Source organism: Salmo salar, chromosome ssa06 (genome assembly GCF_905237065.1).
Source record: "Salmo salar chromosome ssa06, Ssal_v3.1, whole genome shotgun sequence".
NCBI classification, from domain to species: domain Eukaryota; kingdom Metazoa; phylum Chordata; class Actinopteri; order Salmoniformes; family Salmonidae; genus Salmo; species Salmo salar.
In genome coordinates, this window is record NC_059447.1 from 13,724,964 (window position 1) to 13,737,887 (window position 12,924).

Genomic DNA, 12,924 nt, shown 5'->3' on the forward strand with positions numbered 1-12,924 from the left:
AAATATCACTTTTTTTATGTGATGGCGGTTCCACGTACTTTCCCGTGACACAAGTTGTGTGGGAAAAATACAATTTGTATTTTATTCTGTTATATTCTTACTATAAAATATGTGTATGTTGACTGTGATCGGGTAGGTGTGTCTTGTCTGTTTAATGAACAAAATAACAAACTATTGATTTTATTTGGATGGCGCAGCCATGGCTGTACAGACCTGTAACATAGGTCTAATTAAACTTGAAATATGCTATTATGTTCTTTTTAAAATGCTTTTTATTAGTCATGTTTCTTAGAACCTGCCTAAACAAATTAATAATATACATACAGTTGAAGTCGGAAGTTTACATACACCTTAGCCAAATACATTTAAACTCAGTTTTTCACAATTCCTGACATTTAATCCTAGTAAAAATTCCCTGTTTTAGGTCAGTGAGGATCACCAATTTATTTTAAGAATGTGAAATGTCAGAATAATAATAGAGAGAATGATTTATTTCAGCTTTTATTTCTTTCATCACATTTCCAGTGGGTCAGAAGTTTACATACACTCAATTAGTATTTGGTAGCATTGCCTTTAAATTGTTTAACTTGGGTCAAACGTTTCGGGTAGCCTTCCACAAGCATCCCACAGTAAGGTGGGTGAATTTTGGCCCATTCCTCCTGACAGAGCTGGTGTAACTGAGTCAGGTTTGTAGGCCTCCTTGCTCGCACACGCTTTTTCAGTTCTGCCCACAAATTTTCCATAGGATTGAGGTCAGGGCTTTGTGATGGCCACTCCAATACCTTGACTTTGTTGTCCTTAAGCCATTTTGCCACAACTTTGGAAGTATGCTTGGGGTCCTTGTCCATTTGGAAGACCCATTTGCAACCAAGATTTAACTTCCTGACTGATGTCTTGAGATGTTGCTTCAATATATCCACAACATTTTCCTACTTCATGATTCCATCTATTTTGTGAAGTGCACCAGTCTCTCCTGCAGCAAAGCACCCCCACAACATGATGCTGCCACCCCCGTGCTTCACGGTTGGGATGGTGTTCTTCAGCTTCCAAGCCTCCAGCTTTTTCCTCCAAACATAACGATTGTCATTATATATTTTTGTTTCATGAAACCAGAGGACTTTTCTCCAAGAAGTACGATCTTTGTCCCCATGTGCAGTTGCAAACTGTAGTCTGGATTTGGAGCAGTGGCTTCTTCCATGTGAGGGCCTTTCAGGTTGTGTCGATATAGGACTTGTTTTACTGTGGATAAAGATACTTTTGTACCTGTTTCCTCCAGCATCTTCACAAGGTCCTTTGCTGTTGTTCTGGGATTGATTTGCACTTTTCGCACGAAAGTACGTTCATCTCTAGGAGATAGAACATGTCTCCTTCCAGAGCGGTATGATGGCTGCGTGGTCCCATGGTGTTTATACTTGCGTACTATTGTTTGTACAGATGAACGTGGTACCTTCAGGCATTTGGAAATTGCTCCCAAGGATGAACCAGACTTGTGGAGGTCTACAATTTATTTTCTGAGGTCTTGGCTGATTTCTTTTGATTTTCCCATGATGTCAAGCAAAGAGGCACTGAGTTTGAAGGTAGGCCTTGAAATACATCCACAGGTACACCTACAATTGACTCAAATTATGTCAATTAGCCTATCAGAAACTTCTAAAGCCATGACATAATTTTCTGGAATTTTCCAAGCTGTTTAAAGGCATAGTCAACTTAGTGTATGTAAACTTCTGACCCACTGGAATTGTGATACATTGAATTATAAGTGAAATAATCTGTCTGTACACAATTGTTGGTAAAATGACTTGTGTCATGCACAAAGTAGATGTCCTAACCGACTTGCCAAAACTATAGTTTGTTAACAAGAAATTTGTGGAGTGGTTGAAAAATGAGTTTTAATGACTCCTACCTAAGTGCATGTAAACTTCCCATTCACCCAGCTCAATGTAACATCAATAGGATTAGGCTACTACATGATACTCACATTTTCCTATACCCATGAGGTTGCTACAACCTAGCCTATAAATGAATGTTTACAAGGTAGGTGCACAGGTCGAGAAAATTTGAGAAATCATGGTGACAGACATTGACACATTCAATACCACCTTGCACAATCTTGCCTGCATATGTTTCATGATTAACGACTCATGGTGTAATTGTAACAACATACAGGAACTCAAGTCCTTTTGTTCACCTGACCTAGAATTCCTCACAATCAAATGCCGACCGTATTATCTCCCAAGAGAATTTTCTTTGGTTATTATCACAGCCGTGTATATCCCCCTCAAGCTGATACCACAACGGCCCTCAAGAAACTTCACTGGACTTTATGCAAACTGAAAACCATATATCCTGAGGCTGCATTTATTCTAGCTGGGGTTTTTAACAAAGCAAATTTGAGGAAAAGCCTACCTGAATTCTATCAGCATATCGACTGTAGCACTGGAAAAACACTGGACCATTGTTACTCTAACTTCCGCGATGCATACAAGGCCCGCCCCCCGCCCTCCTTTTGGGCAAATCTGACCACAACTCCATTTTGCTCCTCCCTTCCTATAAGCAGAAACTCAAACACGAAGTACACGTGCTAATGACTATTCAACGCTGGTCTGACCAATCGGAATACACTCTTCAAGATTGTTTTGATCACGCGGACTGGGATATGTTCCCGGGTAGCCTCAGAGAATAATATCGACGTATACACTGATTCAGTGAGTGAGTTTATAAGGAAGTGTATAGCAGATGTTGCACCCACTGTGACTATTAAAACCTACCCTAACCAGAAACCGTGGATATATTACAGCATTCGCGCAAAACTGAAAGCGCGACCCACCACATTTAACCATGGCAAGGTGACTGTGAATATGGCAGAATGCAAACAGAGTAGTCAATCAAACAAGCAAAATGTCAGTATAGAGACAAACTGGAGTTGCAATTCAACGGCTCAGACACAAGACCTATGTAGCAGGGTCTACAGACAGTCACGGACTACAAAAGGAAAACCAGCCAAGTCGCGGACACCGGCGTCTTGCTTCCAGACAAACTAAGTACCTTTCCAGACAAATAAAGCACTTTGCCCGCTTTGAGGATAATACAGTGCCACCGACGCAGCCCGCTACCAAGGACTGTGGGCTCTCCTCCGTGGCCGACGTGAGTAAGACATTTAAACGTGTTAACCTTCGCAAGGCTGCCGGCCCAGGCGGCATCCCTAGCAGCGTCCTCATTGCATGCGCAGACCAGCTGGCTGGTGTGTTTACGGACATATTCAATCTCTCCCTATCCCAGTCTGCTGTTCCCACATGCTTCAAGATGGCCCACATTGTTCCTGTACCAAAGAATGCAAACGTAACTGAACTAAATGACTATCACCCGTAGCACTCACTTCCGTCATCATGAAGTGCTTTGAGAGACTAGTCAAGGATCATATCACCTCCACCTTATCTGACACCCTAGACCCACTTCAATTTGCTTACCTTCCCAATAGGTCCACAGACAATGCAATCGCCATCACAACGCACACTGCTCTGTCCCATCTGGACACGAGGAATACCTATATAAGAATGCTGTTCATTGATTATAGCTCAGAATTCAACACCATAGTACCCTCCAATCTCATCATTAAGCTTGAGGCCCTAGGTCTCAACCCCACCCTGTGCAATTGGGTCCTGGACTTCCTGATGGGCCACATCCAGGTGGTGAAGGTAAGAAACAACATCTCCACTTCACTGATCCTCAACACTGGGGCCCCACAAGGGTGTGTGCTCAGCCCCCTCCTGTACTCCCTGTTCACCCATGACTGCGTGGCCACAGTAGCCTCCAACTCAATCATCAAGTTTGCAGACAACACAACAGTAGTAGGCTTGATTACCAACAACAACGACACAGCCTACAGGGAGGAGATGAGGGCTCTCGGAGTGTGGTGTCAGGAAAATAACCTCTCACTCAACATCAACAAAACAAAGGAGTTGATCGTGGACTTCACAAAACAGCAGAGGGAACAGCCCCCTATCCACATCGACAGGACAGCAGTGGAGAAGGCGGAAAGTTTTAAGTTCCTCTGCGTACATATCACTGACAAACTGAAATGGTCCACCCACACAGACAGTGTGGTGAAGAAGGCGCAACAGCGCCTCTTCAACCTCAGGAGGCTGAAGAAATTTGGTTTGTCACCTAAAACCCACACAAACTTTTACAGATGCACATTTGAGAGCATCCTGTCGGGCTGTATCTAGGACACCTACAGCACCCGATGTCTCAGGAAGGCCAAAAAGATGAACCACCTGAGCCACTGCCTGTTCACCACGCTACCATCCAGAAGGCGAGGTCAGTACAGGTGCATCAAAGCTGGGACCGAGAGACAGAAAAACAGCTTCTATCTCAAGGCCATCAGACTGTTAAACAGCCATCACTAGCATAGAGAGGCTGCTGCCTTCATACAGACGTGTAATAACTGGCCACTTTAATAAATGGAACACTAGTCATTTTAATAATGCCATTTTAATAATGTTTACATATCTTGCATTACTCATCTCATATGTATACTGTATTCTATATTATCTATTGCATCTTAGCATCTGCCGCTCTGTCATTGCTCATCCATATATTTATATATTCCATTCCTTACTTAGATTTGTGTGCATTAGATATTTGTTGTGGAATTGTTTGATATTACATGTTAGATATTGTTACACTGTTGGAACTAGAAGAACAAGCATTTCGCTACACTCAAAATAACATCTGCTAAGCATGTGAATGTGACCAATAACATTTGATTTGATCTAGCTGATCTAGGGTCTAATCATTAGTCCAACAGTTGCAAACGAGAGTTTCTGTTGGACAGATTCAGATATGTTTATCCCCATTTCATTCCGTTTGCTTCCATTTAAGAAATGTTTTTCAACAGAATCGGCGGAATGGATGCAGTCCTGATCACACGGAAACACAGTTACATTTCATAGCAGCCAGATCATATAATTCCTTCTCGCATCTACCTGCTCTCCTACTCAATTTTTTCCTTTGCTTGGTAACTAGGTAACATAGCATCCCTCTCTGTTTGAGCCAGGTGTTTGGATAGGCTAAACTAGCTAGCTGCATTCGCTAGCTAAGTGAATGTGGAAAAAAATACTAAATATAACTAGCTTTCTACTCTCTCTCACTTCTCCATCTTTTAAGACATGTATATGTTCAAAACTGTTCTACTGTTTTATTTCTCTCTCTTTGAGTCCACCGCATTTTATGCACCGCAGTGCTAGCTAGCTGTAGCTTATGCTTTCAGTACTAGATTCATTCTCTGATCCTTTGATTGGGTGGACATGTCAGTTCATGTTGCAAGAGCTCTGATAAGTTGGAGGATGTCCTCTGGAAGTTGTTATACTTATTGTGTAAGTCTATGGAAGAGGGTGAGAACCACGAGCCTCCTAGGTTTTGTACTGAAGTCAATGTAGCCAGAGGAAGACAGAAACTAGCTGTCCTTCGGCTACACCATGTTTAAAAACCCCCCCAAATATTTCACCTTTATTTAACCAGGAAGACTAGTTGAGAACAAGTTCTCATTTGCAACTGCGACCTGGCCAAGATAAAGCAAAGCAGTTCGACACATACAACAACACAGAGTTACACATGGAATAAACAAACATACAATCAATAATACAGTAGAAAAATCTATATACAGCATGGTGCTACCCTATAGAGTGCTGTTGAGTCTACTGTAGACCTCCATTGCAAAATAATGTATTTTAATGAATTATTTGGTGACGTGAATATATTTTGTATAGTTTTATCTAAAAATTATAACTTTTTATGTTTCACTATTTACATTTTTATGAAATTCACTGAGGATGGTCCTCCCCTTTCTCCTCTGAGGAGCCTCCACTGATGTATAGCCAACTGCTATGGTAACATTGCATGCCATCTCTCATACATTAGGAGTTAGCATGGCAGCTTACACAGATCTGGGCCCAGGCTAGCGCATTTCTACGACATGCACCACCAGCTTGGTATGTACAGCAGCCACCTCCAGCAGCATCATGAACCAGTTCAGTTGTTTCTCTGCCAGTCAATGTTCACCTGTCTGTCCTGTGTGTGTGTGTGTGTGTGTGTGTGTGTGTGTGTGTGTGTGTGTGTGTGTGTGTGTGTGTGTGTGTGTGTGTGTGTGTGTGTGTGTGTGTGTGTGTGTGTGTGTGTGTGTGTGTGTGTGTGTGTGTGTCTCATACTCTTCGTCCTCGTCTTCACCAAGTAGCTTCTCATCAAAAGCATCTTGCTCCAAGACGTCCATGACCTCTCGGTCCTTCTTATCCTGCAGGTCTTCCTCAGAGATGATCCTTTAGCACATAAGAAAGGGGATTATGAATGGAAGGGAATTGTGTAGCCACAAGTTATCAACCTGTTTGTAAGGTGACAAAGTTACATTTTATAATTCTAACGTTTTCTCTCTAACATTTGAGAAAACAGTTAACATAATTGTATATCTGAAACTCCATAACTGAAATAATATGATAATGTATGCCTGTAGCAAAGACAAACCAGCTTGACCTCCAGCCTGAGCTTTCATAAGGCTTATGATCTATCATAAAAGTTATACATTCATTCTTGCATTTAACAGCCAGAAGGTTTACTATTTTGGAATCATATCACAGATAAACATACACCTAATGAGATATCTACCTAGCTAATAATATTAATATACCCTCTCTCTTTTTTCTGGATGTCAGGCTAGTATCCACTAATGCAATCACATGCCAGCTCGTTTTAGCTCTAATACTAATGAATACTCTTCAAATTGTACATTTTTGCATTTTACTTTGTACAGTCATCAAAGAAAACATTAGCATTAAAACGACAATACACAAGCTAAATCAAGTAGGCTACCTTGGTCTGTTTTGGGTGACTGACAGAAGTTTGAAGAACAGCCAACAGGCTAGCTAGCTACCGTTAGTTAGCTCACAGACTTTCGTACTGTAGCTAGCAATCTAGCTGAGGAGACACTATAGTGGCCCGGGGGAAAAATGACATAAAGTAGACAAGTAATTAGTAAGAAAACAACTTTGCCATCATCATATCGTCAAATGTACTTTAGAAAGATGGCAATTGCCATACAACAGGTAGAACCGTTAGTCAAAAATAGCTAGCAATACTAATGGTAGCTATCTAAAACTCATGAATAGCATGTCCTTTACTTAGAATCGAAAAATAAGTATCTAAACACTTCATGAATGGTTGCTCCTGCTGCTGATTTCAAAATCCACGTGTGTACCTAGCCTGTTTTGCAATGCAGTCTGATGAGAAGTGTGCTGTGCATATGCAAATGTTCTGAACTTCGGACTGAACTTCTCTGATAATTATTATGAAAACCAAATCGAAGCCAAATCAGACAAAGTGATTGCTTGGATGGAAGACAGTGCAAAGACACTGCACAATCTCTTGCTTATGAGTGGGACCAGCACCAGAACTAGGAAGATATGTGCAAATGAACAATGAACATTCTTGTTCATTGGTCTATTATCATCAGATCGCCTTGTGACCTTATGCGGTGGGCCCCAAAACTTCCCACCTGAGCCAGCTGAAATTCCAAGCATTTGTTTCAAACAGCTCTTACACAAAAAGGGCATTATCATATTTTCTCAATTTTAGAGTGTTATTTCGACCTCATAGCGCGGAAATAGCATGAAAAAACTGGAAAATAAAGTTAACTGCACTGGGCCTTTAAACCTAATAATCTATAGGGTTTAATGACAGGTGGCCGTATATCCGCTTCTGACCAGTCAAAGGTAGTAATTACATGTCTGTTGTGGTTGTTGTTTACACAGGATGGTGAAATGAATCCTGGGAGGTTAATTTAAAAACTCATTATTTGGGGATTATGGCCAAGCACACACTGTATAATATCGAGAATCATAATAACATGTAGACAGTTTGTGGGGGTGTGCATGTTCTCGTGGAAGACTTCTGTGACAAAATGTTCCAGAGCAGCCTTTATAAGGGTCATCCCAGGTGTGGCATTGGCTTGAGAGGAAAGTAGAAGGCAAGTGGTGATCACTAAGCAGCTAAAGGTAGGTTTTCAATCCTTCTAACAGTTTCATTGGAGGAAACTCATCTTAATTTCTAGTAAGACTGTGCAACAATGTCCAACTGACTATGTACTTTGTGACAGGAGGACGTGCAGGGATGAGACCCATGGACCACAGCATGCTGAAATGTTGTCTCTTCTCCCTACTCTTGGAAACAGGTAAGATGTTGGGCTCCATTTTACTCTTCTTAAAACAACACAAATTGCACCAGAAGAATGTCATCTTTATTGTTCCTATTAGCATTCGGAAAGTATTCAGACCCCTTGACTTTTTCCACATTTTGTTACGTTACAGCCTTATTCTAAAATTGATGAAATTGTGTTTTCCCCTCATCAATCTACACACAATACCCCATAATGACAAAGCCAAAACAGGTTTTAAGAAATGTTTTCCCCCCTCCCAAAAAAAACAAGAAATATCACATTTACATAAGTATTCAGACCCTTTAGTCAGTACTTTGTTGAAGCACCTTTGTCAACCATTACAGCCTGAAGTCTTCTTGGGTATGAAGCTACAAGCTTGGCACACCTGTATTTGGGGAGTTTTTCCCATTCTTCTCTGCAGATCCTCTCAAGCTCTGTCAGGTTGGATGGGGAGCATCGCTGCACAGCTATTTTCAGGTCTCTTCAAATATGTTAGATCGGGTTCAGGTCCGGGCTCTTGCTGGGCCACTAAAGGACATTCCGAGACTTGTCCCGAAGCCACCCCTGCGTTGTCTTGGCTGTGTGCTTAGGGTCGTTGTCCTGTTGGAAGGTGAACCTTCACCCTAGCAGTCTAAGGTCCTGAAAGCTCTGGAGCAAGTTTTCATCAAGGATCTCTCTGTACTTTGATTCGTTCATCTTTCCCTCAATCCTGACTAGTCTCCCAGTCCATGCCACTGGAAAACATCCCCACAGCATGATGCTGCCACCACCATGCTTCACCATAGGAATGGTGCTAGGTTTCCTCCAGACGCGACGCTTGGCATTCAGGCCAAAGAGTTCAAGCTTGGTTTCATCAGACAGGGGAATCTTGTTTCTCATGGTCTGAGAATCCTTTAGGTGCCTTTTGGCAAACTCCAAGCGGGCGTTTTACTGAGGAGTGGCTTCCATCTGCCACTCCACCTGCAGAGATGGTTGTCCTTCTGGAAGGTTCTCTCATCTCCACAGAGGAACTCTGTCAGAGTGACCATCGGGATCTTGGTCAACTCCCCGACCAAGGCCCTTCTCCCCCAATTGCTCAGTTTGGCAGGGCGGCCAGCTCTAGGAAGAGTCTTGATGATTCCAAACTTCTTCCATTTAAGAATGATGGAGGCCACTGTGTTATTGGGGACCTTCCATGCTGCAGAAATGTTTTGTTATCCTTCCCCAGATCTGTGCTTGACACAATCCTGTCTCTGAGCTCTACGGACAATTCTTTCTACCTCATGGCTTGGTTTTTGCTCTGACATGTTTTGGTCTGACAACTGTGGGACCTTATATAGACAGGTATGTGCCTTTCCAAATCATGTCAAATCAATTGAATTTACCCCAGGTTGACTCTGATCAAGTTGTAGAAACATCTCAAGGATGATCAATGGAAAGAGGATGCACCTGAGCACAATTTCGAGTCTCATAGCGAAGCGCCTGAATACTTATGTAAATAAGGTATCTGTTTTTTATGTTTTATAAATTTGCAAACATTTCTAAAGACCTGTTTTCACTTTGTCATTATGGTGCATTGTGTGTAGATTGATGAGGAACATTTTTTATTTTATCCATTTGAGAACATAACAAAATGTGGGAAGAGGGAAAGGGTCTGAATACTTTCCGAATGCGCTGTATGTACAAAAGTATGTGGACACCCCTTCAAATTAGTGTATTCCGGCTATTTCAGCCACACCTGTTACTGACAGGTGTATAAAATCAAGCACACAGCCATGCAATCTCCATAGACAGACATTGGCAGTAGAATGCCCTTACTGATGAGCTCAGTGCCTTTCTATGTGGCTCCAGTCAACTGTAAGTGCTGTTATTGTAAAGTGGAAACAGCTAGGAGCAACAACGGCTCAGCCATGAAGTGTTAGGCCACACAAGCACACAGAACCAGACCACCTAGTGCTGAAGCGTGTAGTGTCTAAAAATTGTCTGTCCTCGGTTGCAACACCAATCTGCCTCCAGAAGCAACATCAACACAATAACTGTTTGTCGGGAGCTTCATGAAATGTCCACATACTTTTGGTCATGTAGTGTATTGGAGCGATAATGGACTAGCGATAGAGTATCAGGTCACTTTTGACAGATATTGAGTCACTACTATGAAGGCATGCAACGACCTTATCCCATTACATTTAGATTAAGTTGGTCATTTCTTGCACTGTGTTGTTGAACTATTGGAAGGCATCAATGGTTCCTAGAAAAGCACTATATAAATCAAATGTATTATTCTGAAATGATATACCCGTCTCTGGTTCCACAGTGTCTGCAGCAGACCCTCCATCCAATGCAGCCATTTTAGCCAGTGAAATGACTCCAGGCAATGCATCCAATACAGCCAGTGTAGACCAACCATTCGACACAGCCAGTGCAAACCAACCATCCAACACAGCCACTTCATCCAGTGCAACCACAACATCCTGTACGACCCGTCGATGTCTGGCCAGCATGCTGATTGCGAAAGAAGCTCTTAGTCAGCCACAGTCTCCATCATGCATCTCAAATATCAGTGTGCCGTTAATAGTGTATGAAACTCTGTCTGTCGTAAGTCACTTTCTGTCCCTTTTAATTGAGTTTTGTACAATGTGATGAGTTTCAGAGATAACCTATTGACAGTTATATCATTATGTGATGAGGAATTATTCTCTTCCTAATAGGACACAAAAAACCTCCGCTTCGAGAGTCGTCTGCAAGTCATACTGGTAAGTACACATCAAAAATCAAGAGAGACATTCAAGTAAATGTGACATTTTGTAATATTTCTCATGACTATGATTGTTCCCCCAAGCCATAAGACTGCTGAACAATTAATCAAATGGCCAGCCGGACTATTTACATTGACCCCCCCCCCCATGCATAGTCACTTCACCCCTACCTACATGTACAAATTACTTAGACTAACCTGTACCCCTGCACACTGACTCGGTACCGGTACACCCTGTATATAGCCTCGTTATTGTTATTTTATTGTTACTTTTTATTTTATTTTTTACTTTAGTTTATTTAGTAAATATTTTCTTAACTCTTGAACTGCATTGTTAGTTAAGGGCCTGTAAGTAAGCATTTCACGGTAAGGTCTACACCTGATGTATTCAGCATTTCACGGTAAGGTCTACACCTGATGTATTCAGCATTTCACGGTAAGGTCTACACCTGATGTATTCAGCATTTCACGGTAAGCTCTACACCTGATGTATTCAGCATTTCACGGTAAGGTCTACACCTGATGTATTCAGAACATGTGACAAATAACATTTGATTTGATTTGAAACTAGTCTTGGGAAGACCCTGACTTATCATGGAACACATCAGTCTATCATCATGATATGGTGGTCCTTCCTGTCAGCAAAATCTGGACTCCTGAACTCCATGTGACTAATGGGTGAGTCCACTTACAACAGAATACAATAACTTATGTTATGTTTCATTTATTTTTAGGTGGCTTGGTGATGGAAAAGCACACTTCTAGATCTATCTCATAGTCTTATTGGTATCATGGTTATTATATATTTCTTCCGCCCACTCTAGAGCTTAAACCATTTAAGTTACTACCACGAAACCAACTTCCAAATGTCCAGACTGCCCCCAAAATAGAGTGCTTGCATTCAGAATTGTTATAACATTTATACTTTTTGAACTATAACCATTTTAAATGATCATAAAAGCTCCATAGGGTTAAATGGAAAGTATTTTAATTTGCCACTGCTCTTACACCAGTCAAGCTATCAACACCAACCAGTGTTGACATGTTCAAACTGAGCCAACTTAGATTGTTTTTATACAGATTTGTTATACTATTTATACTTTCTGAACTATAACCGTTTAAATGAACATGGGTTTGAATGAGAACCATAGGAAGCATGTAATAAAACTCACCAACAATAACTCTTGAACTGTTCAAGTTAGAGACGCCAAACCGACTTTTACATGTTCAGTAGATCAATCTTCAGTTGTCTGTTTAGTGGCCAAATGTTTAGGAGTGACAGTTCAGTAGATCAATCTTCAGTTGTCTGTTTAGTGGCCAAATGTTTAGGAGTGACAGTTCAGTAGATCAGTCTTCAGTTGTCTGTTTAGAGTGGCCAAATGTTTAGGAGTGACAGTTCAGTAGATCAATCCTCAGTCTGTTCTCAACTTCTCATGTCTAAAGAGTGCAAACAACGATGAAGCACGGCAACAAGGATTTGCTGGTGCACAGCAACGGGACTATAGAGCACATGGTCATCATCAACACTGTGGTGGGCTGTGAGGTCAAACTGTACAATTACCCCTTCGCTTCAGATTTCTGTGCCATCGGAATCAATGTATGGGCACTTAAAGGTAAGTGCATCATTTCAATCCTCATTCTGTCTGCTAAACCGCTCTTGCACACAATTACTTACCAAAGATCTTTCTAAAAACAAGATGTTACCACAAACAACTAAAACATTTTTTAAATCTGTGTAGCCTACTGCAATTCAGTATATAATGCAATTCAGTTTGTCGTCTTTAGAATTTTCTATGCTCCCTGACTGTCTAGTTTTTATTTTTGGGCTGGACACAGTAAATATGATCTTTTGTGTGTTTTTAAAAAGAACATTTATTGAATTTATTTTGGGCAACAGACATATACAGCAAAATGTACAATGTGGACCCAGAGGATACCACTTGAAAGTATTAATTAAAACGCGTTTCCAAAGTGGTCCTCAATGGTA

The 12,924-nt window shown here is 41.3% G+C and overlaps 1 long non-coding RNA gene across 1 annotated transcript in view; it reads left to right on the forward strand.

Annotated features, from left to right (window-relative positions):
* Positions 1–12,544, forward strand: part of LOC106602060 (uncharacterized) — a 35,797-nt gene extending 23,253 nt beyond the window's left edge. The window contains exon 6 of the long non-coding RNA XR_006770157.1: positions 12,381–12,544. This is a non-coding gene — a long non-coding RNA (uncharacterized lncRNA). The remainder of the gene's footprint in view (positions 1–12,380) is intronic.
* Positions 12,545–12,924: the final 380 nt, after the last annotated feature.